This window comes from Colobus angolensis, unplaced genomic scaffold (assembly GCF_000951035.1).
Source record: "Colobus angolensis palliatus isolate OR3802 unplaced genomic scaffold, Cang.pa_1.0 Scaffold33, whole genome shotgun sequence".
NCBI lineage: Eukaryota > Metazoa > Chordata > Mammalia > Primates > Cercopithecidae > Colobus > Colobus angolensis.
In genome coordinates this window covers 11,027,964-11,028,310 of record NW_012116599.1, presented here as the reverse complement: position 1 = coordinate 11,028,310, position 347 = coordinate 11,027,964, and positions in this window count along the sequence as shown.

Here is a 347-nt window from a genome sequence, read left to right as displayed (position 1 = left end):
CCACGTCCAGCTAGTTTTTTGTATTTTTTTAGTAGAGATGGGTTTTCACCATGCTAGCCAGGATGGTCTCGATCTCCTGACCTCATGATCTGCCTTTCTCGGCCTCCCAAAGTGCTGGGATTACAGGCTTGAGCCACCGTGCCCGGCCAATATCTCCCTATTTTAAGGTTAATTGTGCCATGTAACCTAAGCTAATTACAGCGGTAACATCTCATCATATGCACAGATAGGTTCCAGGGAGCCAGGCAGGACATCTCTGGGGTGCTGGGTTTACTGTGCTGCACACTAGAGAAGGTACATTTTATCAGGCATCCTCTATTTTCTTTTCTTTCTTTCTTTCTTTCTTT